A 27,652-nucleotide genomic window follows, 5' to 3' on the forward strand; every position below is an offset into this window, starting at 1 on the left:
GCCTTGAGATAGAAGCTGTTTTTCAGTCTCTCGGTCCCAGCTTTGATGCACCTGTACTGACCTCGCCTTCTGGATGATAGCGGGGTGAACAGGCAGTGGCTCGGGTGGTTGTTGTCCTTGATGATCTTTATGGCCTTCCTGTAACCTCGGGTGGTGTAGGTGTCCTGGAGGGCAGGTAGTTTGCCCCCGGTGATGCGTTGTGCAGACCTCACTACCCTCTGGAGAGCCTTACGGTTGTGGGCGGAGCAGTTGCCGTACCAGGCGGTGATACAGCCCACCAGGATGCTCTCGATTGTGCATCTGTAGAAATTTGTGAGTGCTTTTGGTGACAAGCCGAATTTCTTCAGCCTCCTGAGGTTGAAGAGACGCTGCTGCGCCTTCTTCATGATGCTGTCTGTGTGAGTGGACCAATTCAGTTTGTCTGTGATGTGTATGCCGAAGAACTTAAAACTTGCTACTCTCTCCACTACTGTTCCATCGATGTGGATAGGGGGGTGTTCCCTCTGCTGTTTCCTGAAGTCCACAATCATCTCCTTAGTTTTGTTGACATTGAGTGTGAGGTTATTTTCCTGACACCACACTCCGAGGGCCCTCACCTCCTCCCTGTAGGCCGTCTCGTCGTTGTTGGTAATCAAGCCTACCATTGTTGTGTCGTCCGCAAACTTGATGATTGAGTTGGAGGCGTGCGTGGCCACGCAGTCATGGGTGAACAGGGAGTACAGGAGAGGGCTCAGAACGCACCCTTGTGGGGCCCCAGTGTTGAGGATCAGCGGGGAGGAGATGTTGTTACCTACCCTCACCACCTGGGGGCGGCCCGTCAGGAAGTCCAGTACCCAGTTGCACAGCGCGGGTCGAGACCCAGGGTCTCGAGCTTGATGACGAGCTTGGAGGGTACTATGGTGTTGAATGCCGAGCTGTAGTCGATGAACAGCATTCTCACATAGGTATTCCTCTTGTCCAGATGGGTTAGGGCAGTGTGGTTGAGATTGCATCGTCTGTGGACCTATTTGGGCGGTAAGCAAATTGGAGTGGGTCTAGGGTGTCAGGTAGGGTGGAGGTGATATGGTCCTTGACTAGTCTCTCAAAGCACTTCATGATGACGGAAGTGAGTGCTACGGGGCGGTAGTCGTTTAGCTCAGTTACCTTAGCTTTCTTGGGAACAGGAACAATGGTGGCCCTCTTGAAGCATGTGGGAACAGCAGACTGGTATAGGGATTGATTGAATATGTCCGTAAACACACCAGCCAGCTGGTCTGCGCATGTTTTGAGGGCGCGGCTGGGGATGCCGTCTGGGCCTGCAGCCTTGCGAGGGTTAACACGTTTAAATGTTTTACTCACCTCGGCTGCAGTGAAGGAGAGACCGCATGTTTCCATTGCAGGCCGTGTCAGTGGCACTGTATTGTCTTCAAAGCGGGCAAAAAAGTTATTTAGTCTGCCTGGGAGCAAGACATCCTGGTCCGTGACTGGGCTGGATTTCTTCCTGTAGTCCATGATTGACTGTAGACCCTGCCACATGCCTCTGGTGTCTGAGCCGTTGAATTGAGATTCTACTTTGTCTCTGTACTGACGCTTAGCTTGTTTGATAGCCTTACGGGGGGAATAGCTGCACTGTTTGTATTCAGTCATGTTACCAGACACCTTGCCCTGACTGAAAGCAGTGGTTAGCGCTTTCAGTTTCACGCGAATGCTGCCATCAATCCACGGTTTCTGGTTAGGGAATGTTTGCTATGGGAACGACATCTTCAACGCACGTTCTAATGAACTCGCACACCGAATCAGCGTATTCGTCAATGTTGTTATCTGACGCAATACGAAACATGTCCCAGTCCACGTGATGGAAGCAGTCTTGGAGTGTGGAGTCAGCTTGGTCGGACCAGCGTTGGACAGACCTCAGCGTGGGAGCTTCTATTTTTAGTTTTTGTCTGTAGGCAGGTATCAGCAAAATGGAGTCGTGGTCAGCTTTTCCGAAAGGGGGGTGGGGCAGGGCCTTATATGCGTCGCGGAAGTTAGAGTAACAGTGATCCAAGGTTTTTCCACCCCTGGTTGCGCAATCGATATGCTGATAAAATTTAGGGAATCTTGTTTTCAGATTAGCCTTGTTAAAATCCCCAGCAACAATGAATTCAGCCTCCGGATAAATGGTTTCCAGTTTGCAAAGAGTTAAATAAAGTTTGATCAGAGCCATCGATGTGTCTGCTTGGGGGGGGATATATACGGCTGTGATTATAATCGAAGAGAATTCTCTTGGTAGATAATGCGGTCTACATTTGATTGTGAGGAATTCTAAATCAGGTTAACAGAAGGATTTGAGTTCCTGTATGTTTCTTTCATCGCACCATGCCTCGTTAGCCATAAGGCATACACCCCCACCCCTCTTCTTACCAGAAAGGTGTTTGTTTCTGTCGGCGCGATGCGTGGAGAAACCCGTTGGCTGCACCGCTTCGGATAGCGTCTCTCCAGTGAGCCATGTTTCCGTGAAGCACAGAACGTTACAGTCTCTGATGTCCCTCTGGAATGCTACCCTTGCTCGGATTGCATCAACCTTGTTGTCAAGAGACTGGACATTGGCAAGAAGAATGCTAGGAAGTGATATCTTAGCTAGCTCTCCCAATCAAGACCTATGATTGCTTTATGTCTCTCTCTAATGTCAATATGCCTTATATACTGTTGTTTAAGATAGCTATCATTGTTTTAGTTCACTGTGGAACCCCTAGTCCCACTCAACATGTTATGCGGAGCAACACAAGGGACCCCAAGAGCAGACTCAGATGAGGAAATAGGAATGAATGAACCAAAATATTTATTGTAAAGGGAGATATGGAGGGCAGATCCGGGGAAGCTTGGATGAGCTGCAGAAAAATCAGATGTGGAGACTGGGTTGGAGATAGCTGGTAGAACAGGGTAAACAGGTCCTGAGGGGATTCCAAGGTAGTGGTGGTGAGTAAAATCCAGAGCAAGGTAGTTGGGTGGTGAGATGTGGAACAGGAGACAGGATCCAGAGACAGAACGATAACTGCAATGAGAGGATAAACGGTGTAAGGCAGGGAAACAGGCACTGCAGAGTAACAGGATCTTGAATAATCATAAATGGCTGAAATCATGAACTGACTGAGCAGAGATTATGATCTGGCAGAGTGGAAGTGGCAGGACTGAGTATTTGTAGAGGTCTTGATTATGGAACAAGTTGCAGCTGGTAGGGATCTGTTCTGACTCCAGCACACCTGTCTCCAACCACACAGAGAGGAAGAGAGAGTGTACAGGGGGAGTAACTGCAGGTCAAGAAGACACCGGATGAACACCAGAGTGCGTAGCAGGATAAAATGTGACACAACATGCCTCAGCTACCTCTTTTGTCCCACCTCCCACACATGCGGTGAACTCACCCAGCATAACTAGTGCGTCCAGAGATGCAACCTCTCTTATCGTCACTGAATGCTTATGGTGGAGGTTTACCATCACTGTAACTGCACCCTACCATACCCCTGTCTGTACATTATGCCCTGAAGCTATCCTACCACGCCCAGAAATCTGCTCCTTTTATTCTTTGTCCCCAACGCACTAGATGACCAGTTTTGATAGCCTATAGCCGTATCCTCATCCTACTCCTCCACTGTTCCTTGGGTGATGTGGAGGTTAACCCAGGCCCTGCGTGTCCCAAGGCACTCTCATTTGTTGACTTCTGTAAGCGTAAAAGCCTGGGTTTCATGCATGTTAACATCAGAAGCATCCTCCCTAATTTTATTTTATTCACTACTTTAGCACACTCTGCCTACCCTGATGTCCTTGCAGTGTCTGAATCCTGGCTTAGAAAGGCCACCAAAAATTCTGAGGTTTCCATCCCTAGCTATAACATTTTCCGTCAAGATAGAACTGCCAGAGGGAGAGGAGTTGCAATCTTCTGCAGAGATAGCCTGAAAGGTTCTGTCATACTTTCCAGGTCTAAGCCCAAACAGTTCGAGCTTCTACTTTTAAAAATGTTTCTCTCCAGATATAAGTCTCTCACTGTTGTCGCCTGTTATAGACCCCCCCCAGCTCCCAGCTGTGCCCTGGACACCATATGTGAAATGATTGCCCCCATCTATCTTCAGAGTTTGTCCTGTCTAGGTGATCTAAACTGGGATATGCTTAACACCCCGGCCGTCCTACAAGCTAAACTAGATGCCCTCAATCTCACATAAATTATCAAGGAACCCACCAGGTACAACCCTAAATCCATAAACAAGGGAGACCTCATAGATATTATCCTGACCAATTTGCACTCCAAATACATCTATGCTGTTTTCAATCAGGATCTCAGCGGTCACTGCCTCATTTCCTGCATCCGCTATGGGTCCGCGGACAAATGACCACCCCTCATCATTGTCAAACGCTCCCTAAAACATTTCTGTGAGCAGGCCTTTCTAATCGACCTGGCCCGGGTATCCTGGAAGGATATTGACCTCATTCCGTCAGTAGAGGATGCCTGGTTGTCTTTAAAAGTAATTTCCTCACCATCTTAAATAAGAATGTCAATTTTAAAAAATGTAGAAATAAGAACAGATATAGCCCTTGGTTCACTCCATACCTGACTGCCTTCGATCAGCACAAAAACATCCTGTGGCGTACTGCACTAGCATCGAACAGTCCCCGTGATATGCAACTTTTCAAGGAAGTCAGGAACCAATACACACAATCAGTTAGGAAAGCAAAGGCTATTTTTTTCAAACATAAATTTGCATCCTGTAGTCCCAAAACTTCAAAAAGTTTAGGGACACTGTGAAGTCCATGGAGAATAAGAGCATCTCCTCCCAGCTGCCCACTGCACTGAGGCTAGTAAACACTGTCACCACCGATAAATCCACAATAATAGAGAATTTCAACAAGCAATTCTCTACGGCTGGCCATGCTTTCCTCCTGGCTACCCCAACCCCTGTCAAGAGCTCCGCACTTCCCGCAGCTACTTTCTCAAGGCTCCCCAGCTACTCCATCACCCAAATCCAGATAGCAGATGTTCTGAAAGAGCTGTAAAACCTTGAGCCGTACAAATAAGCTGGGCTAGACAATCTTAACCCTCTCTTTCTAAAATGATCCGCTGTCATTGTTGCAACCCTTACTACTAGTCTGTTCAAACTCTCTTTCGTATCGTCTGAGATTCCTAAGGATTGGAAAGCTGCCGCGGTCATCCCCCTCTTAAAAGGGGGTGACACTCTAGACCCAAACTGTTACAGACCTATATCCATCCTGCCTTGCCTTTCTAAAGTCTTAGAAAGCCAAGTGAACAAGCAGATCCCTGACCATTTCGAATCCCACCGTGCCAATCCGGTTTCCAAGCTGGTCATGGGTGCATCTCAGCCACGCTCAATGTACTAAATGATATCATAACCACCATCGGTAAAAGACAGTACTGTGCAGCCGTCTCCTTCCAAACTCATGTAAAGAATCTCCAATCCAAAATTAAATCTAGAATCGGCTTCTTATTTCAGAACAAAGCCTGCTTCACTCATGCTGCCAAAATTACCCTCGTAAAACTGACAATCCTACCGATCCTTGACTTCGGCGATGTCATTTACAAAATAGCCTCCAACACTCTACTCAGGAAATTGGATGCAGTATATCACTTCAGCGATTTTTGCAATTCGTTCCAGTCATTGGCAGCAGAGAACTGGAAGGAAAGGCAGCCAAAGGAAGTGTTGGCTATGGGGATGACCAGTGAGATATACCTGCTGGAGCACATGCTATGGGTGGGTGTTGTTATGGTGACCAGTGAGCTGAGATAAGGTGGAGCTATACCTAGCAAAGACTTATAGATGACCTGGAGCCGTGGGTTTGGGTTTGGGTTTGGTGACTAATATGTAGCGAGGACCAGCCAACGAGACAATACACACTTCGCAGTGGTGGGTAGTATATGGGGCTTTGGTGACAAAACGGATAGCACTGTGATAGACTACATCGAATTTGCTGAGTAGAGTGTCAAGGATCGAAGTCAAGGATCGGTAGTATAGTCAGTTTTACGAGGGTAAGTTTGGCAGCATGAGTGAAGGAGGCTTTGTTGCAAACTAGGAAGCCGATTCTAGATTTCATTTTGGGATTGGAGATGCTTAATGTGAGTCTGGAAGGAGAGTTTACAGTCTAGCCAGACACCTGGATATTTATAGTTGTCCACATATTCTAAGTCATAAGCGTCCAGAGTAGTGATGCTAGTTGGGAGGGCGGGTGTGGGCAGCGATCGGTTGAAGAGCATGCATTTTGTTATACTAGCATTTAAGAGCAGTTGAGGCCATGGAAGGAGTGTTGTATGGCATTGAAGCTCGCTTGGCGGTGTGTTAACAAAGTGTACAAAGAAGGGCCAGTATACAGAAGGGTGTCGTCTGCGTCCAGTTGGATCAAAGAATCACCCGCAGAAAGAGCGACATCATTGATATATACAGAGAAAACAGTCTGCCCGATAATTGAACCCTGTGGCAACCCCATAGAGACTGCCAGGGATCTGGACAACAGGCCCTCCGATTTAAAACACGGAACTATATCTGAGAGGAAGTTAGTTAACCAGGCGAGGCAGTCATTAGAGAAGCCAAAGCTGTTGAGTCTGCCGATAAGAATATGGTGATTGACAGAATCGAAAGTCTAGGCGAGGTCAATGAAGACGGCTGCACAGTACTGTCTTTAATCGATGGCGGTTATGATGTCGTTTCGGATCTTGAGCGTGGCTGAGGTGCACATGTGACCAGCTCTGAATCCAGATTGCATAGGGGAGGTTACTGTGGGATTCGAAATGGTTGGTGATTTGTTTATTCACTTGGCTTTTGAAGACTTTAGAAAGGCAGGGCAGGATGGATATAGGTCTGTAACAGTTTGGGTCTAGAGTTTCTCCCTCTTTGAAGAGGGGGATGTCCGCGGCCGCTTTTCAATCTTTAGGAATCTCAGACCTCAGATCTCAATCTCAGATCGAAAAGAGAGGTTGAACAGACTAGTATTAGGGGTTGCAACAATGGCGGCGGATAATTTTAGGAAGAGTTGGTCCAAATTGTCTAGCCCAGCTGATTTGTAGGGATCTAGATTTTGCAGATCTTTCAGAACATCAGCTGTCTGGATTTGGGTGATGGAGAAGTGGGGTGGCTTGGGCCAGTTGCTACGGGGGTTGCAGAGCTGTTGGCCGGAGTTGGGGTAGCCTGGTGGAAAGCATGCCCAGCCGTAGAGAAATGCTTATTGAAATTCTCGATTATCGTGGATTTATCAGTGGGGACAGTGTTTCCAAGTCTCAGTGTAGTGGGCAGCTTGTAGGAGGTACTCTTATTCTCCATGGACTTTACAGTGTCTCAAAACTTTTTGGAAATAGTGCTGCAGGATGCAAATTTCAGTTTGTAAAAGCTAGCATTTACTTTCCTAACTGACTGTGTGTATTGGTTCCTGACTTCACTGAAAAGTTGCATATCACAGGGACTATTTGATGCTAGTGCAGTATGCCACAGGGTGTTTTTGTGCTGGTCAAGGGCAGTCAAGTCTGGACTGAACCAAAGGCTATATTTGTTCTTAGTTCTACATTTTTTGAAAGGGGTATTCTTATTTAAGATGGTGAGGAAATTACTTTTAAAGAACAACCAGGCATCCTTTACTGACGGGATGAGGTTAATTTCCTTCCAGGATACCCGGGCCAGGTCGATTAGAAAGGCCTGCTCGCGGAAGTGTTTTAGGGAGAGTTTGACAGTGATTATGGGTGGTCGTTTGACTGCGGACCCATAACGGACGCAGGCAATGAGGCAGTGATCGCAGAGATCCTGGTTTTAAAAAATGAAATGAAAACAGCAGAGGTGTATTTAGAGGGCAAGTTGGTCAGGATGATAATTTTGAGGGTCCACATGTTTACGGATTTGGGGTTGTACCTGGTACGTTCTTTGATCATTTGTGTGAGATTGAGGGCATCTAGCTTAGGACTGTCGGACGGCCGGGGTGTTAAGCCAAATTAGGTCATCTATCAGTACCAAGTCTGATGATAGATGGGGGGCAATCTATTCACATATGGTGTCCATGGCACAGCTGGGAGCTGAGGGGGTCTAACAATTAGGGACTTATTTCTGGAGAGATGGATCTTTAAAAGTAGAAACTCTAACTGTTTGGGCATAGACCTGGAAAGTATGACAAAACTTTTCTGGCTATCTCTACAGTAGATTGCAATTCCGACCGCTTTAGCAGTTCTGTCTTTACGGAAAATGTTGTAATTGAGGATGAAAATTCTTATCCTGTCTGCGGTGAATGGCCAGCTGGATAAGACTTTGACGAAAGGGGTGTATGACTTCTTAACCACCAACTGTTTGGTCCTCTTGCAGAAGATTTGCTGGTACTGCACGTCTCCTGGAAAGACATGGTTGTGGTGTTGGCATTTTAAACTGTTTGTAGAAGGGACGTTGGGCAACACGCCTTTGTTGGTAAAGTTGTCAACCGAATGGGACTGGCTAGCATACTGTTTTGCGACAATGAGGGGACATTGGGAGCCACTTTTGAGAGGAAATATCATTCAAATGGGAAGGGGGAGGCTAAAGAGGTGAAAAGTCTTAGGAAAGCAGTTTTTACACAGTATGACTTGTTGTGTATGGGAGATTGAGGAGAAATGGCACCTTAATCGCTCTTATACACAACCATACCTGTACTGTCATTTACAGCCACAACCCTGCACAAACAAAAACCCTTTCCTTATCTCAAAGTTATGTCTGTTTACCTCTCCCAGACCATTTCGCATTGCCAGATCATTCTTATCAATAGTAGCCATTTTCAGGGAAATTTTGTAGACTTTGTATTGTGTTTTGAAAATGTGCAGAGAGAAGAATGAGGTGGTTGTGTCATTACTGTTGTAGTGTTGATTTATACCTTTCAGTGTCCCTCGCTGGTTTCTTTCCCACAATTTTGCTATGTTCCATAACCACAAGGTGTTCTTCCCTCATGCTTGTGTACCCAAAATGCTCCCACTTTAGGAAATTTTTCAGCGGGTGACTGTGGAACGACCCCAGATAATCTGTGTTTTAGAAAAAGAAAAGGTAAAAATAGAAGAGGGGTAGACTAAATTGATTGCATGGTCTGGAAGGTCCTCAGGCTACCTCTAACCAACTGTAACCCCAAAACAGAAACCATACCACCACTACAAAATTCATGTTTATACCATGCCAAGTGTAAATTGAGCTATCTTAGCCATCATTTTGTTAATATTTTGGCCAATTTACCTTCACCTTGTGCAGAGCTAGGGGTTGGATCCACATGTTTGTGGAATCAGATTCTGTACCACCTACAACAAAATACAAAACAATACACAATTTAATCATTGTATTGATCTCTATTAGACTGGCTAGCTAACCATACCCAACATGGGCATTTGAATACTGTCAGCTTGCTGTTGTCTAAGTAGCATCAGAAAACTGGCTGCAAGATTGCTAGGCAGCTGAGACTGGCTGAGAACCAACTAACCAACCATAGATGATTTATACACATTCATCATTGCTGCCAACACAAACAGAGAGTGAGTTAGGCATATCAACAATTCTATTTTATTGTTTAGTAGTGTTTTCCAAGGGTGGAATCAGGGATGCAAACTGGTGAGGGCCCAAAAAGATGACAATTTTTATTGCACTGAAACATGCAAAAAATGCCTGTATGGAGAAATGCAGGTTTTAACTAATTAAACAAAGAATATGATCTACACGATGAATCTCTGTGTGTAAAATAAAACGTGGTTAATGTGAACCTAACTCACAGCAAAAACAATGTAAAGAAAGCAATCCAATGTTATTTGTTGCCTAGACTTTACTGCAAATGACACTCAAGTCTTGAGAAAAAAACAAAACACTGATATTGCAGTTAGCCATGACAGCCTTTATAATAGAACGCTTGTGACCACACACATCTACTAGATATCGCACTTGGGGACAAAACATCTTAAAGAAGAAACAGAATGAAACAGGCATTCTATTTTTGCTCTATTATAGTGGTCACTATAGTAGATGTCGAACAAGTGCACAAGGCTACATGCCTGCAAAAATAACATTTACTGAGTAAAAAATGTAATAATCACCCCTCACTCACACACGTATTACTGTCATAGTCAAAGCAACTAAAACAATATATTTCGGCTGCTCTGCACATTATTACATTATACACTTTCTGCCTGTGGACATCTGTTCAACAACGTGCCAGCAGAGCTTGATACCCTTTGTTGGCACAATTGATCTCTTTCAGGCAGAGAGTACACCTGGCATACCCCTTTTAATCCACTGTATTGAAGAAATGAGAAAGAGGGTGTGGTATTCCTTTCAACTTTATAGTGGCTTCCAGCTTAAGCCAGGCCCAGCTCCAGCTGCACTTGATTCCTGAATTCACTTGCAAGCAATGTCTCATTTCACCTCATTATCTCTCATAACGTTAGCTGTCTGACATTATTAGCCAACTAATTTCCACACTATAAATTTAATTATTTGATCAGTTAAGTTGGCTAATGTTGCTCAACATTTCTCTGGCTAGCTAATTCAATCCAGCTATTGTAGCAAGATACTTAACAATGCAAACAATACTTGTTCCACCACCCTTTCTCCCTCACTGCAAACTTTCCAACTGCCAGTTGTTTTTCGGTTACAGCTCATGAAGTATGCTTCATCACCTTCTCACCCGTGTCTCTGTGGTCAGGCTTCTCGCCTACCTCTTCGTTATCTTCAGGGGACGTGTTGCTGTAGTTGGTAAACTGCCATTCCACTCTTTGCTCTTTCAGCGAGCTCTGATTCTGTAACTAGTAAAATTGGTTGTCTCTTCTCTCTTCAGTCGTGTGCTGCATTCTGTTGTTATGTGAACGATTGGCTGAGCCTTGGATACAGACAGTATTGCTCCAAACGCACGTCACTTGTTCGCATAAAGCCAGTTGCGATCCAAAGCCCCCCCAATTTGGCCGAAAGGTGACTGGTTTGCATCCCTGTGGAATTGATGGCTACCAAATTAATACAGAATAAGTGTAATATTAGCTAGTTTATGTTAGCTAACATCAGTCAATGATCGAATGAAAAAACAAACATGTTTACTCTGCCGAAGGTAGCTACCAGTTTAGTAGTGACAAGCATGGCATAAGTGAAATTGGTTGATGCTGATGGCTTTCAGAGTTCAATATAGAACTGTAACATTAGCTAGTTAACTCACCCAGCTAGTCCAACTAGGCTAGCAAGCTAGGCTAGTGAAGGAAATACATCAATGGTATCACTTCTCAGCTGTCTTTGAAATGGATTCCCCATCAGTTCAGCCTGAAAATCCCTCTGATAATCTTTGGTCACTGCATCATTCTTGATAGCCACAAGCAGAATCGGGGGGAATCTCTGGTAGGTAGAACGTTGAAAGGTCACACATTTTTGCATTTATTTGTAATTAGCACAGCCAGGCATAGAACATCACACAGGCATGATGACAAGCATTAGTGAAAAACAAACGTTTTCAAAAAAATCTTGCCTACAAAAGTTATGTGATTACTGTGTGTTGGTCGTTCGAAGTAAACAACGCCATTGTTCAAGTTTTTGGGCATGCCCCCTTTACCTAGCGGGTGGTGTCAGTATTCGCTATGAATTCTAGACTTTGTGGTTCACTATGAGCAGACAAATAAACAGGGAGTCGAAACATCCCGATTTGACCAGTTAAATCAGTTCTAGCTTGTGGATTGGATAATTGTGATGTTTACGATATAAACATAATGTGGTTAATATAGTAATGACTATGATATAGCAGAGCAAGAGTGAAATTCCCCTTTAAACAACAAATAACTTTTTCTCAACTTCATTGATGATCAGATACCTCAGTTGTAACGGGTTATGCTGTGCTTACATTTTAGTTCATAGACAACTTCAGCACTCTTCCAAACTTATACTTATCCTCTTCTTTAACAATAGCCTGTATAGAAATCAAAACATCTCTAGTGCTGCTACTCATTTATTGTCATACTCTGTTGTAGTATTAAAAAATATTCTGCTAGTCTTCAGTCATGTAGAATTGCCTGAAATGCGTTTATAAAAGCGTATTTTTTCTCTGACAACAAATGATGATCCATTCATTCAGTGCTTTTATTATAATGGATATACAGTGCATTCGAAAGTATCTTTCCACATTTTGTTACGTTACAGCCTTATTCTAAAATGGATTCAATTGTTTTTTCCCCACATCCATCTACAAACAATATCCAATGATGACACAGCAAAAACAGATTTTTTGAAATTTTAGCAAATGTATTAAAAAGAGATACTGTGGATATAGACACTTTTGTACCTGTTTCCTGAAGCATCTTCCCAAGGTCCTTTGCTGTTGTTCTGGGATTGATTTGCACTTGTCGCACCAAAGTACGTTTATCTCTAGGAGACAGAACACGCCTCCTTCCTGAGTGGCATGATGGCTGCATGGTCCCATGGTGTTTAAACTTGCATACTATTGTTTGTAAAGATAAACGTGGTACCTTCAGGCGTTTGGAAATTGCTCCCAAGGATGAACCAGACTTGGGGAGGTCTACAATGTTTTTCTGAGGTCTTGGCTGATTTCTTTTGATTTTCTCATGATGTCAATCAAAGAGGCACTGAGTTTGAAGATAGGGCCTCCCGGGTGGCGCAGTGGTTAAGGGCGCTGTACTGCAGCGCCAGCTGTGCCACCAGAGACCCTGGGTTTGCACCCAGGCTCTGTCGTAACCGGCTGAGACCGGGAAGTCCACGTCGTCCGGGTTAGGGAGGGCTTGGCCGGTAGGGATATCCTTGTGGCCTTGAGTTTTAGGTTATTGTCCTGCTGAAAGGGGATTTCCTCTCACAATGTCTGGTGGAAAGCATACTGAACCAAGTTTTCTTCAATATTTTTTCCTGTGCTTAGCTCCATTTAGTTTATTTTGTATCTCGAAAAACTCCCCGGATACCCATAACATGATGCAGCCAATACTATACTTGAAAATATGGTGAGTGGTACTTACTCAGTTAGGTATTGTATAGTATTTGTCCCAAAGATGACACTTTGTTTTCAGGACAAAAAGGGAGTTGCTTTGCCACATTTTTTGCAGTATTACTGTAGTGCCTTGTTGCAAACTGGTTGCATGTTTTGGAATATTTTTATTCTGTACAGGCTTCCTTCTTTTCACTCTGTCCATTAGGTTAGTATCGTGGAGTAACTACGTTTGTTCTCATCATAGCCATTTAACTCTGTAATTGTTTTGGCCTCATGGTCAAACCCCATGAGCGGTTTCCTTCCTCTCTGGCAACTGAATTAGGAAGCACGTCTGCATCTATGTAGTTACTGGGTGTACTGATTCACCATCCAAAGTGTTAATAAGAACTTCACCATGCTCAAAGAGATATTCCGTGTCCGTTTTAATTTTTTTTTTAGCCATCTACCAATAGGTGCTCGTCTTTGCGAGGCATTGGAAAACCTCCCTGGTCTTTTCGGTTGAATCTGTGTTTTGAAATTCACTGCTCGACAGAGGGACCTTAGAGATAATTGTATTTTGAACACTATTGTGGCACCCAGAGTGAGTCCATCCAACTTATTGTGACTTCTAAAGCAAATTGTTACTCCTGAAAGTATTTTGTGTCACGCCCTGACCATAGAGATCCTTTTTATCCTCTATTTTGGTTAGGTCGGGGTGTGGCTAGGGGGGGTATATCTAGGTTGTTCATTTCTATGTTGGACTGGTATGGTTCCCAATCAGAGGCAGCTGTTTATCGTTGTCTCTGATTGGGGATCATATTTAGGCAGCCATTTCCCCATTGTGTTTTTTGGGATCTTGTTTATGTGTAGTTGCCTGGGAGCACTTCCTTTACTTCACGTTTTGTTCGGTCTTTATTGTTTTTGTGCGTTTACTTCAATAAACATGTGGAACCCATATCACGCTGTGCTTTGGTCTGTATGTTATTACGACGATCTTGACATTTAGGCTTACCATAAGAAAGGGGTTGAATACTTATTGACTCAAGACATTTCCACTTTTCATTTTGAATGTAATTGTAAAACTTTTGAAAATGTAATTCCACTTTGACATTATGGGGTACTGTGTGTAGGCCAATGACCAAACTAAATTTAATAATTTTAAAATCAGGTTGTAACACAACAAAATGTGTGAAAATTCACAGTGTGTGAATACTTTCTGAAGGCATTGTATTTATTGGTGCGTATGTATGGGCAATATATGAATAGAGAAGGTGTGTAATAATAATAATAATACTATGTATATATTAGCATCTGGGACTGAGTAGGAGGCAATTTACTCTGGGCACGCTATTCATTCAAAAGTGAAAATGCTGCCCCCTATCCCAAAGAAGTTTTAAAAGCTTAAATTCTTGTTAATTGAACTACATTGTCCGATTTACAATAGGCTTTACAGCGAAAGCATACCATGCAATTGTTTCAGGACGGCTCCCCACATCAACATATTTTTCAACCAGCACAGGCTTCATGAAATCACAAATAGCTATTAAATAAATCACTTACTTTTGAAAATCTTCCTCTGATTTGCAATCCCGTCCTCTTCGTCGCTCGTCGACAGACTGATTTTCCACTGTGACTCTTTGTACCAAAACTCCAAATTCTTCCTTGTTTTGGAAGAAACAAGCCTGAAACCTTGATCAAAAACTGTTGACATACAGTGGAAGCCATAGGAATTTCAATCTTGGAGCTAGAATTGCATAGGACCCATAGCTTTCCATCGTAATAGCCTGGGAGCTAAATGTTTTTATAATTCTGGTTGGTTGTATTGTGTTATACAGTGAGGGAAAAACTATTTGATTCCCTGCTGATTTGGTACGTTTGCCCACTGACAAAGAAATGATCAGTCTATAATTTTAATAGTAGGTTTATTTGAATGACAGAATAACAACAAAAAAATCCAGAAAAACGCATGTCAAAAATGTTATAAATGGATTTGCATTTTAATGAGGGAAATATGTATTTGACCACCTCTCAATCAGAACGATTTCTGTCTCCCAGGTGTCTTTTATACAGGTAATGAGCTGAGATTAGGAGCACACTCTTAAAGGGAGTGCTCCTAATTTCAGTTTGTTACCTGTATAAAATACACCTGTCCGCAGCTACAAGACCATCGCCAAGCAGCTTGGTGAGAAGGTGACAACAGTTGGTGCGATTATTTGCAAATGGAAGAAACACAAAAGAACTGTCAATCTCCCCCGCCCTGGGGCTCCATGCAAGATCTCACCTCGTGGAGTTGCAATGATCATGAGAACGGTGAGGAATCAGCCGAGATCTACACGGGAGGATCTCAGGCAGCTGAGACCATAGACACCAAGAAAACAATTGGCAACACACTACGCTGTGAAGGACTGAAATCCTGCAGCGCCCGCAAGGTCCCCCTGCTCAAGAAAGCACATATACATGCCCGTCTGAAGTTTGCCAATGAACATCTGAATGATTCAGAGGACAACTGGGGGAAAGTGTTGCGGTCAGATGAGACCAAAATGGAGCTCTTTGGCATCAACTCACCTCGCCGTGTTTGGAGGAGGAGGAATGCTGCCTATTACCCCAAGGACACCATCCCCACCGTCAAACATGGAGGTGGAAACATTATGCTTTGGGGTGTTTTTCTGCTAAGGAGAGAGAACAACTTCACCACATCAAAGGGACGATGGACGGGCCATATAATGTCAAATCTTGGGTTAGAACCTCCTTCCCTCAGCCAGGGCATTGAAAATGGGTCGTGGATGGGTATTCCAGCATGACAATGACCCAAACACACGGCCAAGGCAACAAAGGAGTTGCTCAAGAAGAAGCACATGAACTTCTTGACGCTACCCATCCCTTTAGCGGGATCATTTTCGTCAGCAACCGCTGAATAGCATAGCGCCACAGTCAAATAATATTACTAAAAAATATTCATATTCATGAAATCACAAGTGCAATATTGCAAAACACAGTTTAGCCTTTTGTTAATCCACCTATCGTCTCAGATTTAGAAATTATGCTTTACAGCGAAAGCAATCCAAGCGTTTGTGTAAGTTTATCGATAGCATAACATAACATTATGTACACTAAGCATTAAGTAGCTAGGTCACGAAAATCAGAAACGAAATCAAATTAATCGTTTACCTTTGAACTTCGGATGTTTTCACTCACGAGACTCCCAGTTACACAACAATGTTCCTTTTGTTCCATAAAGATTATTTTTATACCCAAAATGCCTCTGTTATGTTCAGAAATCCACAGGAAAGACAACGCAGACGTATTATATTCCAAATAATATCCATAATTTCCACAGAAACATGTCAAGCGTTTTTTATAATCAATCCTCAGGTTGTTTTTAAAATATATATTCGATGACATATCAACAGGGTGTGTAGGTTTTTTCAATAACACCGGGAGAAACAATGGCCACTTTACTCTGTAGCACAAAAACTCACTCTAAGAGCCCCCACCTATCCACTTACGCAATGTGAACTGTCATGCTCATTTTTCAAAATAAAAGCCTGAAACTATGTCTAAAGACTGTTGACACCTTAGGGAAGCCATAGAAAATGAATCTGGTTGATATCCCTTTAAATGGAGGATAGGCATGCATAGGAACAGAGAGGTTTCAAAATAAGAGGCACTTCCTGATTGGATTTTCCTCAGGTTTTTGCCTGCAATATCAGTTCTGTTGTACGCACAGACAATATTTTTACAGTTTGGGAAACTTTAGTGTTTTCTATCCTAATCTGACAATTAAATGCATATTCTAGTTTCTGGGGCTGAGCAATAGGCAGTTTCAAATGGGTACGTTTTATTTTTTGCCAAAAACAAAAATACTGCCACCTACACGCAAAAGGTTAAGGTCCTGGAGTGGCCTAGCCAGTCTCCAGTCCTTAATCCCATAAAAAAATCTGTGGAGGGAGCAGAAGGTTTGAGTTGCCAAACGTCAGCTTCAAAAACTTGATGGCTTGGAGAAGATCTGCAAAGAGGAGTGGGACAAAATCCCTCCTGAGATGTGTGCAAACCTGGTGGCCAACTACAAGAAACATCTGACCTCTGTGATTGCCAACAAGGGTTTTGCCAACAAGTATTAAGTCGTTTTGCTGAGGGGTCAAATACTTATTTCCCTTATTAAAATGCAATGATTTTTGTTGTTATTCTGTCTTTCACCATTACAATTATAGACTGATCATTTATTTGTCAGTGGGCGAACTGTAGTCTCATACATTATTTTAACATTTCCACAAACTTCAAAGTGTTTTCTATCCAATCCTACCAATTATATGTATATCCTGGCTTCTGGGCCTGAGTAACAAGCAATTTACTTTGGGCACATCAGTCAGGTGGAAATTCAGGAAAATAGACCCTAGATCTAAGAAGTTTAACTATCCTCTCAAAGCACTTCTTGGTGACAGAAGTGAGTGCTACGGGCAATAGTCATTTAGTTCAGTTGCTTCACAAACTCTGTTTTGGAGACTTTTTATAACACAGTCCCATCCTAAAGACAACACTCTTTGCCCTTTAGAGTCTGAGCACAGGCGCCTGTGTCCTGTCTGCCCACATTAACCACAGGGACAGATCTAGCCAATCAGAAGGCAGCGTAGCCCGGGACACGGGTGAATCGCAATGCCTTTTAGTGGCGTCTGCAGCGATGCGCTACTTCCTCTCTAGGCTTCTGTCTCCTTTTGCGCCACAGCTGTCGGGATAGGTGACTCTTCACGCTCCCCAACCAAAAACCTGCGGACACACGCTGCTAACCCCCCAAACACTTAATAGCAGCATTAGACACACCGTGTTAAGGGGCTGCTGGTATGGGGGGCTATGGCTGAGAGTGCGTGTCCTGACCTGGTGCTGGGGGACAAGACACACACACAGACACACACACAGACAGACACACACACACACGGTCACACTCTTATTTGTCTGTCTCTCTTTCTCTTTTCTGTCACGCACACAAACTCCCCTGGGTCTGTCTGGAAAGATCAACGGTACATCAGTGTGAAAGAGCCACACACACACGCACACGCACCATTATGTCTCCCATTTTAGAGCCACCACATCACTCTGTATTCTCTTTGTCCATCCACAGGCCATAAACAGTAATTTAGATATTCCACTTCATTTTGAAGCATAGTGCCCCTTTGTCTCATGTTTGACTTCCGCTCTCTCTGCTGTTTGATGTGTCATTACGCTGCCCCTCAACTTGTCATGTCCTCGTCTTTGTACCCCTGTTGACTTCCCTGCTCGCCCTCCCCCTGCCCTCGGCTCCTCCTCACCCCAACTACAGCACAGCTCAGCGCTGCGAAAATACCCACAAGGCCAATCTGCACATATGTAGTGTTGCAGATTTTTTATTATGCACCAGCAGCATCACACCCCAGCAGGGTATATCCAAACATGCAAATTAATTCACAGCTAAATGCTGCTATATGCAGTCGGAGAGCGCAGAGGGGAGAGGAGAAATCAACCACAGGTTTACACTAGTGAGCATACAACGAGAGAAGGGGAGAGAGAAGGAGCCCTACAGGCACTTCGAGTTACCTTCATTAATGTGCTAAGGAAATGGAATAGTAAAAATGATAATACCACCACTGCTATGAATAGAGAGGAAAGAAGCCTTTGATTGCGGGGTGAATTTCAATGGGCATAAGAAATTGACCTATATAAAATATATGTAAAATATTCTTTGTGCAACTGATAAAAAATATTTTTCATGAAGCAAAATCATAAAATAAACTTAATGAGTTGGAATTATAAGCAGAGTTGAGCTCTCTCTGGAAAAGGAACATTGATCAGCTCAGAATGAGAAAGTTTGGCCAAAGGCTGGTCAAAATAGGCATCTGAAGGCTATTGTATGAACTGTAGTTTACCAGGAGCATTATTACATGATATTTTATGTTTGGGCAACACATCTAGAGACTGATAGGAGCAACGTAGATGCAACTTCTATCCATAGTCCATCCAGTGTATTGTAAAATGTCCGATTTCCCTTGCCAAGCACTTTGGTCTGGATAGAAATATACAGTATCTTGTGTTCACCTGTCAAATCCTCTCTGTGTTCAGAGAGCCTATATCCTCCTGACGGCCTCTGATAAGCTCTGAGTCATCGTTTTCCTGATAAAACCAATGTCTGGAGTGTAAAAAGACAAGACCTGCTCATGCTTTTGAAGTAGTGAAAGCCTGTCCAAGTAGCCTCTAACAGCCTAGCAGGAGTTTACCTTACTAGCCATCCTTCGAGCCTAGTTGTAATGAAAGTACTTGAGCATGACTTTGAGTTGGAATGCACCCATCTGGCCTTTAAAAGGTGATAATTGGAAAATACAGGATGCAGCCGGAGTCAGGAGGAGGGACCTTCGCGTTCCACTGAGTTAGCCGATAGAGGACGGATGGACGGACAGACAGACGGGAGGGGGGCGGGGGATTTGTGATCTTTGTAGAGTAGACTCTGAAATTCACAATTTAGATTGGAGTGGTGGTTTAAAGAGAGCTCTTTTACAAATAGGCCAATGTCTTATTGAGAATGGCTTGATACTTTGCTTAGCTCTGCAGTACAAAGATCAGATCAAAATGCGTACAAGGTACACACCTGTCGTTCTACCCCTGAGCAAGGCAGTCAACCCACTGTTCTCCGGGCGCCAATGACTAGGATGTTGATTGGAGTAGTAGGATGGCGCCGGAGGAGATGGCTGCCGCTTTACAGTCCCTTAACCAGTTGTGCTATTTTGTGTGTTTTCTCGCATTATTTCTAACCTATTTTGAACGTAATGTTTTTGCCACCATGTCTTATGACCGAAAAGAGGCCCTCATCACCATCATTTGCATGAGAAAGAGATGGAGATATCGGGGATGAAGGTCTGGGAGCCTTGTAAGGATCTGACGGTGAGTGGGTAAACTCCCTTTAATCAATGGAAAATAAAATAGACAAACTACGATCACGTACAGTGGGGAGAACAAGTATTTGATATGCACATTTATTATTTAAAAATCATACGATGTGATTTTCTGGATTTTTGTTTTAGATACCATCTCTCACAGTTGAAGTGTACCTATGATAGAAATTGCAGACCTCTACATGCTTTGTAAGTAGGAAAACAAGCAAAATCGGCAGTGTATCAAATACTTGCTCTCCCCACTGTATATCCTACCAACAGGACATTCAAAACTGTAATATCTTGTGTTTCACTGAGTCGTGGCTGAGCGACGACATGAATAACATACAGCTGGCAGGTTTTACATTTTTTTCATCAGGATAGAATAGCGGCCTGGTTAGACAAGGGATGGTCTATGCATATTTGTAAACAACAGCTGGTGCACGAAATCTATGGAAGTCTCAAGGTTTTGCTCGCCCGAGGTAGAGTATCTCATGATAAGCTGTAGACCACACTATTTACCGAGAGAGTTTTCTTCTGTATTCTTCGTAACTGTCTATTTAACACCACCAACCAATGCTGGCATTAAGACCGCACTCGATGAGCTGTAATGGCCATAAGCAAACAGGAAAACCCTCCTCCAGAAGCGGCACTCCTAGTGGCCGGGGACTTTAATGCAAGGATACTTAAATCAGTTTTACCTCAATTCTACCAGCATGTTAATATTTTTGGGATAGGGGGCAGCATTTTCTGGATGAATAGCGTGCCCAGTGTGAACTGCCTCCTACTCTGTCCCAGATGCTAATATATGCATATTATTAGTATTGGATGGAAAACACTCTGAAGTTTCTAAAACTGTTTGTATGATGTCTGTGTGTATAACAGAACTCATATGGCAGGTGAAAACCTGAGAAAAATCCAACCAGGAAGTGAGAAATCTGAGGTTTGTAGTTTTTCAACTCAGCCCCCATTGAAGATACAGGGTGATATTCGTTATGTTTCACTTCCCAAGGCTTCCACTAGATGTCAACAGTATTTAGAACCTGTTAAGAGGATTCTACTCTAAAGAAGGGGCTCATAAGGGCTCTTTGAGTGAGTCTGGCAGAGTGCCACATCCTCGGTCTGGCGCGCTCACGTGAAAGGGTAGATACCTTCCACTTCATTTGAACAGACAAAGGAATTGTCCGGTTGGAACATTAACCTCTTGAAACTCTGGGGGTGCTATTTCATTTTTGGATGAAAAACGTTCCCGTTTTAAACAAGATATGTTGTCACAAAAAGATGCTCGACTATGCATATAATTGATAGCTTTGGAAAGAAAACACTCTGACGTTTCCAGAACTGCAAAGATATTCTCTGTGGGTGCCCTAGAACGGGAGCTACAGGCAAAACCAAGATGAAACGGCATCCAGGAAACCAGCAGGATTTTTGAGGCTCCGTTTTCCATTGTCTCCTTATATGGCTGTGAATGCGAGAGAAATGAGCCTGCCCTTTCTGTCGTTTCCCCAAGGTGTCTGCAGCATTGTGACGTATTTGTAGGCATATCATTGGAAGATTGACCATAAGAGACTACATTTTCCAGGTGTCCGCCCGGTGTCCTCCGTCGAAATTGGTGCGTCTTTTTCAGCTGCTGGTATTTTTCCATGCGATTCTGAGGGGAAAGCAGGCTTCCACAAACTGCATATCAATGAAGGGATATGTGAAAAAACACCTTGAGGATTGATTCCAAACGACGTTTGCCATGTTTCGGTCGTTATTATGGAGTCAACCTCTTGAAACTCTGGGGGCGCTATTTCATTTTTGGATGAAAAACGTTCCCGTTTTAAACAAGATATTTTGTCACAAAAAGATGCTCGACTATGCATATAATTGATAGCTTTGGAAAGAAAACACTCTGACGTTTCCAGAACTGCAAAGATATTCTCTGTGCGTGCCCTAGAACGTGAGCTACAGGCAAAACCAAGATGAAACGGCATCCAGGAAATCAGCAGGATTTTTGAGGCTCCGTTTTCCATTGTCTCCTTATATGGCTGTGAATGCGAGAGGAATGAGCCTGCCCTTTCTGTCGTTTCCCCAAGGTGTCTGCAGCATTGTGACGTATTTGTAGGCATATCATTGGAAGATTGACCATAAGAGACCACATTTACCAGGTGTCCGCCCGGTGTCCTGCGCCGAAATTGGTGCGCAAACCTCAGCTGCAAGTATTTTTCCATGGAATTCAGAGAAGAAAGCAGGCTTCCACGAACGATATATCAATGAAGAGATATGTGAAAAAACACCTTGAGGATTGATTCCAAACAACGTTTGCCATGTTTCGGTCGATATTATGGAGTTAATTCGGAAAAAGTTTGACGTTGTTGGTGACTGAATTTTCGGTTCGTTTCGGTAGCCAAATGTGATGTACAAAACGGAGCGATTTCTCCTACACAAAGATTCTTTCAGGAAAAACTGAACATTTGCTATGTAACTGAGAGTCTCCTCATTGAAAACATCCGAAGCTCTTCAAAGGTAAATGATTTTATTTATTTGGTTATCTGGTTTTTGTGAAAATGGTGCGTGCTAAATGCTACTCAAAATGCTAAGCTAGCTTTGCATACTCTTACACAAATGAGTGAATTGCTATGGTTCAAAAGCATATTTTGAAAATCTGAGATGACAGTGTTGTTAAGAAAAGGCTAAGCTTGAGAGCAGGTGCATTACTTTCATTTTATTTGCAATTTTCAGAAATCGTTAATGTTGCGTTATGCTAATGAGCCTGAGGCTTTATCCACGATCCCGGATCCAGGGTGGGGAGTATCAAGAGGTTAAGAAGCCTTTAAGAAGAAAAAGAAACACAAACCTGATGAAGACAGCTTGGCTGTCGAAACGTTGGTATTATATTTTTGCATCTGAGCTCCTAAAGTGTGCGGCTCTCTTTTATTTTCAAGAAGCCTTTCAGACCTAGACTTGGTGCTCCGGTACCGCTTGCTGTGCAGGAGCAGAGAGAACAGTCTGACTAGGGTGGCTGGAGTCTGACAATTTTTAGGGCCTTCTATACTGACTGGTATAGAGTTCCTGGATGACAGAAAGCTTTGCCCCAGTGATGTACTGGGCTGTACGCACTACCCTCTGTAGTGCCTTGCAGTCAGAGGCAGAACAGTTAACATACCAGGCAGTGATGCAACCAGTCAGGATGCTCTCGATTAGGCAGCTGTAGAACCTTTTTAGGATCTGAGGACCCATCTCCTGAGCGTGAATAGGAATGGTCGTGCCCTCTTCACAGCTGTCTTAATGTGTTTGGACCATGATAGTTTATTGATGATGTAGACACCAAGCAACTTGAAGCTCTCAACCTGCTCTATTACAGCCCGGTCGATGAGAATGGGAGCGTGCTCGTTCCTCCTTTTCTTGTTTTCCACAATCATCTCTTTTGTTTTGATCACATTGAGGGAAAGGTTGTTGTCCTGGCACCACACGGCCAGGTCTCTCTGAGGGACCCCCGTGTTGAGGATCCGCATGGCGGATCTGTTATTACCTACCCTTACCACCTGGGAGCGGCCCGTCAGAAAGACTCAGTCAGGGAGAGGTTGAAAATGTCAGTGAAGACACTTGCCAGTTGGTCAGGGCATGCTCGGTGTACATGTCCCTGAAATCCATCTGGCTCTGTGGCCTTTTGTATGTTGACCTGTTTAATGGTCTTACTCACATCGACTACGTAGAGCGTGATCACACAGCCATCCGGAACCCCCCCACAATAGCCAGTGAAAGTGCCGGGCGACATATTCAAAACAACAAAAATCTCATAATTAAAATTCCTCAAGCATACAAGTATCTGGTTTTTATGAAAATGTTGCGTGCTAAATGCTACTCAAAATGCTAAGCTAGCTTAGCATACTCTTACACAAATTAGTGATTTGCTATGGTTCAAAAGCATATTTTGAAAATCTGAGATGACAGTGTTGTTAAGAAAAGGCTAAGCTTGAGAGCAGGCGCATTATTTTCATTTTATTTGCGATTTTCAGAAATCGTTAACGTCGCGTTATGCTAATGAGCCTGAGGCTTTATTCACGATCCCGGATCCGGGATGGGGAGTATCAAGAGGTTTTAATGAAGTTTTCTGTTAACAACATCCTAAAGATTGTTTCCACACCGAGGTTGGCATGTATCTACAGGCTGTAACGGAACTTCGGCGCGACCTAAACGCGCTTTTGGATTTTTTTACCAAACGCCCTAACAAAAGATATTTGGATAATGGTGTAACTGGGATTCCTGGGAGTGCATTCTGATGAAGATCATCAAAGGTAAGTGCATATTTAAAATGCTATTTCTGAGTAATGTTGACTACCCAATATGGTGGCTATCTTTTTGGCTGCTTTGTTGTCTAAAGGCTGTACTCAGATTATTGCATGGTTTGCTTTCTCCGTAAAAAATAAATTGAAATCTGACACAGCGGTTGCATTAAGGAGAGGTTTATCTAAAGTTCCATGTATAATAGTCGTATCTTTATCAATGTTTATTATGAGTATTTCTGTAAATTGATGTGGCTCTCTGCAATATCACCGCAAGTTTTAGAACTACTGAACGTAACGCGCATATGTAAACTCAGATTATTTTATATAAATATGAACTCTATCAAACAAAACATACATGTATTGTGTAACATAAAGTCCTATAAGTGTCATCTGATGAATATCATCAAAGGTTAGTGATTAATTTTATCTCTATTTCTGCTTTTTGTGACTCCTCTCTTTGGCTGGAAAAAATGGCTGTGTTTTTCTGTGGCTTGGTGGTGACCTAACATAATCGTTTGTGGTGCTTTCGCTGTAAATCCTTTTTGAAATCAGACACTATGGCTGGATTAACGAGAATGTTATCTTTAAAATGGTGTCAAATACTTGTATGCTTGAGGAATTTTAATCATGAGATTTTTGTTGTTTTGAATATGTCGCCCGGCACTTTCACTGGCTATTGTGGGGGGGTTCCGGATGGCTGTGTGATCACGCTCTACGTAGTCGATGTGAGTAAGACCATTAAACAGGTCAACATACAAAAGGCCACAGAGCCAGATGGATTTCAGGGACATGTACACCGAGCATGCCCTGACCAACTGGCAAGTGTCTTCACTGACATTTTCAACCTCTCCCTGACTGAGTCTTTCTGACGGGCCGCTCCCAGGTGGTAAGGGTAGGTAATAACAGATCCGCCATGCGGATCCTCAACACGGGGTCCTCAGAGAGACCTGGCCGTGTGGTGCCAGGACAACAACCTTTCCCTCAATGTGATCAAAACAAAAGAGATGATTGTGGAAAACAAGAAAAGGAGGAACGAGCACGCTCCCATTCTCATCGACCGGGCTGTAATAGAGCAGGTTGAGAGCTTCAAGTTGCTTGGTGTCTACATCATCAATAAACTATCATGGTCCAAACACATTAAGACAGCTGTGAAGAGGGCACGACCATTCCTATTCACGCTCAGGAGATGGGTCCTCAGATCCTAAAAGGTTCTACAGCTGCCTAATCGAGAGCATCCTGACTGGTTGCATCACTGCCTGGTATGTTAACTGTTCTGCCTCTGACTGCAAGGCACTACAGAGGGTAGTGCGTACAGCCCAGTACATCACTGGGGCAAAGCTTTCTGTCATCCAGGAACTCTATACCAGTCAGTATAGAAGGCCCTAAAAATTGTCAGACTCCAGCCACCCTAGTCAGACTGTTCTCTCTGCTCCTGCACAGCAAGCGGTACCGGAGCACCAAGTCTAGGTCTGAAAGGCTTCTTGAAAATAAAAGAGAGCCGCACACTTTAGGAGCTCAGATGCAAAAATATAATACCAACGTTTCGACAGCCAAGCTGTCTTCATCAGGTGTGCGTTTCTTTTTCGTCTTAAAGGCTTCTTAACCTCTTGATACTCCCCACCCTGGATCCGGGATCGTGGATAAAGCCTCAGGCTCATTAGCATAACGCAACATTAACGATTTCTGAAAATCGCAAATAAAATGAAAGTAATGCACCTGCTCTCAAGCTTAGCCTTTTCTTAACAACACTGTCATCTCAGATTTTCAAAATATGCTTTTGAACCATAGCAATTCACTCATTTGTGTAAGAGTATGCAAAGCTAGCTTAGCATTTTGAGTAGCATTTAGCACGCACCATTTTCACAAAAACCAGATAACCAAATAAATAAAATCATTTACCTTTGAAGAGCTTCGGATGTTTTCAATGAGGAGACTCTCAGTTACATAGCAAATGTTCAGTTTTTCCTGAAAGAATCTTTGTGTAGGAGAAATCGCTCCGTTTTGTACATCACATTTGGCTACCGAAACGAACCGAAAATTCAGTCACCAACAACGTCAAACTTTTTCCGAATTAACTCCATAATATCGACCGAAACATGGCAAACGTTGTTTGGAATCAATCCTCAAGGTGTTTTTTCACATATCTCTTCATTGATATATCGTTCGTGGAAGCCTGCTTTCTTCTCTGAATTCCATGGAAAAATACTTGCAGCTGAGGTTTGCGCACCAATTTCGGCGCAGGACACCGGGCGGACACCTGGTAAATGTGGTCTCTTATGGTCAATCTTCCAATGATATGCCTACAAATACGTCACAATGCTGCAGACACCTTGGGGAAACGACAGAAAGGGCAGGCTCATTCCTCTCGCATTCACAGCCATATAAGGAGACAATGGAAAACGGAGCCTCAAAAATCCTGCTGATTTCCTGGATGCCGTTTCATCTTGGTTTTGCCTGTAGCTCACGTTCTAGGGCACGCACAGAGAATATCTTTGCAGTTCTGGAAACGTCAGAGTGTTTTCTTTCCAAAGCTATCAATTATATGCATAGTCGAGCATCTTTTTGTGACAAAATATCTTGTTTAAAACGGGAACGTTTTTCATCCAAAAATGAAATAGCGCCCCCAGAGTTTCAAGAGGTTGACTCCATAATATCGACCGAAACATGGCAAACGTCGTTTGGAATCAATCCTCAAGGTGTTTTTTCACATATCCCTTCATTGATATGCAGTTTGTGGAAGCCTGCTTTCCCTCAGAATCGCATGGAAAAATACCAGCAGCTGAAAAAGACGCACCAATTTCGACGGAGGACACCGGGCGGACACCTGGAAAATGTAGTCTCTTATGGTCAATCTTCCAATGATATGCCTACAAATACGTCACAATGCTGCAGACACCTTGGGGAAACGACAGAAAGGGCAGGCTCATTTCTCTCGCATTCACAGCCATATAAGGAGACAATGGAAAACGGAGCCTCAAAAATCCTGCTGGTTTCCTGGATGCCGTTTCATCTTGGTTTTGCCTGTAGCTCCCGTTCTAGGGCACCCACAGAGAATATCTTTGCAGTTCTGGAAACGTCAGAGTGTTTTCTTTCCAAAGCTATCAATTATATGCATAGTCGAGCATCTTTTTGTGACAAAATATTGCGCTTAAAACGGGCACGTCTTTTTATCCAAAAATGAAATAGCGCCCCCATAGCATCAAGAGGTTTTAACATCTTCTACCTCCAAGCCTTTAGACTCCTGAGCAGCTAATCAAAGGGCTATGCAGACTGTTTGCATTGCCCCACTCCCCTCTTTACGCTGCTGCTACTCTCTTATCTATGCATAGTCACTTTAACTCTATCTACATGTACATATTACCTCAATTACCTCAACTAACCGGTGCCCCCACACATTGACTCTGTACCTGTACCCCCTGTATATATCCCTGCTATTTACTGCTGCTCTTATTTGTTATCTCTTTCTTTTTTTAAAGTATTTTCTTAAAAAGGCATTGTTGGTTAAGGGCTTGTAAGGAAGCATTTCACTGTTGTGTTTGGTGCATGTGACAAATAGCATTTGATTTGATTATTAAGGCAGCCCCCTACACCTCTCTG

Source organism: Oncorhynchus masou, chromosome 10 (assembly GCF_036934945.1).
Source record: "Oncorhynchus masou masou isolate Uvic2021 chromosome 10, UVic_Omas_1.1, whole genome shotgun sequence".
Taxonomy (NCBI): domain Eukaryota; kingdom Metazoa; phylum Chordata; class Actinopteri; order Salmoniformes; family Salmonidae; genus Oncorhynchus; species Oncorhynchus masou.